Here is a 2757-nt window from a genome sequence, read left to right as displayed (position 1 = left end):
GCTCTCTCTGCTCCTGCCCTGCCTGCTCTCTCTGCTCCTGCCCTGCCTGCTCTCTCTGCTCCTGCCCTGCCTGCTCCTGCTGTCCCTGCCCTGCCTGCTCCTGCTCTCCCTGCCCTGCCTGCTCCTGCTCTCCCTGCCCTGCCCGCTCCTCCTCAGACGCCATCCCGTGCTGCAAGCAGAAGAGATCCAAAGCTCATCACCTGCCCCACAGACACAACCTGCAGGTGACACCAGGTGGGTCCCCGTGTGCTCCTGCTCTCCGGGCAGGGCAGTGACTGTGGAATTGGGCTGGCAATGTGTTGCTGTCGTGGGACCCCACCTGGAGAACAGTGCCCAGCTCTGAAGCCCCCAACAAAAGAAGGACACGAGCTCTTGGAGTGACTCCAGAGGAGGCTAGAGATGATCTGAGGGCTGGAGCAGATCTGGAGCCAGGCTGAGAGAGTTGGGGTGTTCAGCCTGGAGAAGAGAAGGCTCCAGGGAGACCTTAGAGCAGCTTCCAGGCCAGGCTGGATGGGGCTTGGAGCAACCTGGTCTAGTGCGAGGTGGCCCTGCCCGTGGCAGCAGGTGGGGCTGGATGGGCTTTAAGGTCCCTCCCAACTGAAACCACTCTAGGATTAGCTAGATCTATGACTGACCTCTCTGAGACACACAGGCAGGAACTGGGAAGGCCAAGAAGTGTTTTCCAGCAGAAGGATGGGGATGCAGCAGGTCAGGACCAGCACCCCTGGCCCTTCCACCGTCCCTGCTCAGGAGATTCTCTCTGCGCCCTCAGGAGGCAGCTTGGGGGATGGGGGTCCCTCGTCCCCCCACATGCAGACAACTGCCCTCCCGGAGTCAGGACCCCAATGTCACCCTTCTGGGCTGCCCCAGCCTTAAAAGGAGTGTCACTGTGACCCTCTGGTGACGTCACAATGCTGTTGGTGACCACACCCAGAAGACACAAGCCCCCAGTTGGGAGGGGGGGGGGAGGGAGAGCCCCATTTGGCAAGTGCATTGTGTCTAGAGCTGGGGAGAGCCCAAGATGGGGCCACAGGGGTGCTGAGAGGACTGCAGTACCTCTCTGATGAGGAGAGGCTGAGAGCACTGCTGGTCAAGGGAGCTTCTGTGCCAGGCACTGACCTGAAGTCTCCTAAGCATCAGGCAGGGAGGACCAGAGGAGCAGGATGAGGAGAGGAGCAGGAGGAGGAGAAAAGGAGGAAGAGGAGAGGAGCAGGAGGAGGAGAGGAGCAGGAGGAGGAGGGGAGGAGCAGGAGAAGAGCAGGAGGAGGAGAGGAGCGCAGCTGGAAGAAGCCTACGACCATCATCTAGTCCTGCCCAACGACCTCAGGGCTGACCAAAAGTTAAAGCAAATTCCATTGCACTCAAGGCTCCCCTCTGCCAGGGGCCTTTTCACCTCCTCTTCTCCTGGAGATGTGCAAATTGCTCACCCGACCCACATCGAGGGGCAAAAGACTAATGGAGCTGTCTAGCAGTTGGCTCCCTGCTATGTTTCCCTCAGCAAACTCCAGAGTTTCCCTCAGCTGGCACTTGGCAACAGGCACATTTAGCAGGTAAAGCAGGGTGGGACCCAGAGCAGAACCAAGCAGGGCACCTCTCCTGCTGCCAGCACCAGCCAGGTGCCCCAGGCCACACCGCTGCCTTCCTCGGAGCCCCTGGGCTGCCCAGTCTGCCAGGACTCCATCCTCAGGGAGGCCTTGGGGAGTGTGTGCTGGCACAGGGGCTGTTTGCTGTGCATCCTGGAGTGGAGCTGCAGAAATGGCCTCTGCCCCCTCTGCCCGAGGCCTTTTCAGCTCCTTGTCGGCCAAGAGGGACCCGTGGAATCTGAGGTGCCAGACCTGGAGCTCTGCACAGGAGAGGTTGATGCCTCTCCCTCAAGCTGCTGCTTGAGGGGCACTCGCCTCCACAATCAAATATTAGGCACCAGATTCTGGGGGCTTCAAACTGCTCCCCAGCTTTGTCTTCCAGCACCCAGGGTCTGGGGACCCAGTGAACAACAGGTCATGCTACTCAAGGCTGAGGCAAGGAAGGCACTAAGCACCTCACCTCTCTCCTCATCCCCAAACACCGTGTTTCCCCTGCATCCAATAAAGGACAGAGATTCTCCTTAACCCTCCATCTGTTGTCAGTGTATTTAGGGAAGCATTTCCTGTCATCTTTGACAGCTGCAGAGCCAGATTGGTTTCCAGTTTGGGCTTTGGTCCTTCTGACGCCCTGCACAGCCTCTTGACATCCTTGAAGTCACTCTGAGCAACCTGCCATTTTTTCCAAAGGCCCCCCGAGTTGCCAGCAGGTTTCTTTATTCAGCCAGGCGGGTCTGCCTCCCAGCAGAGGGCACAGCTGCTGCTGTGCCTGTTGGAAGCATCCTGGGAACACCCAGCCCTCCTGGCCTCCTCTGCCCCCCAGGGCTGCCCCCCGAGGGATGTGCCCAGCCTGTGGAACAGGGCAAAGCCTGCCAGCCCCAAGCCCAATTGGCCAGCGCTGCTGATGCTCCTCCTCACCTCTCCAAGACCCCAGGAGGGCCTGTGACCATCGCACCCCCCAACAGCCCCCCTTGCTCTCGAGGAACCCCCGGCACTGACCCCTCTCCCCTGCGTCACGTTTTCAGCAGACACCCGGGAAGCTGCAAATCCCCGGTGAGGAGCAAGGCAGCAACCAAGACACTTGTCTAAGGAATATTTTACCCTTCTCCTCCCGGGGAGGGGCCTCGCCCGCCGCCCCCTCAGGCAGGGCCGCCGGAGGGACCCCGGCCCGGGGCCG

This window comes from Chaetura pelagica, unplaced genomic scaffold, assembly GCF_000747805.2.
Source record: "Chaetura pelagica isolate M959 unplaced genomic scaffold, ChaPel_1.0 scaffold587, whole genome shotgun sequence".
Classification (NCBI taxonomy): domain Eukaryota; kingdom Metazoa; phylum Chordata; class Aves; order Apodiformes; family Apodidae; genus Chaetura; species Chaetura pelagica.
Note: the sequence above shows the minus strand (reverse complement) of the source record.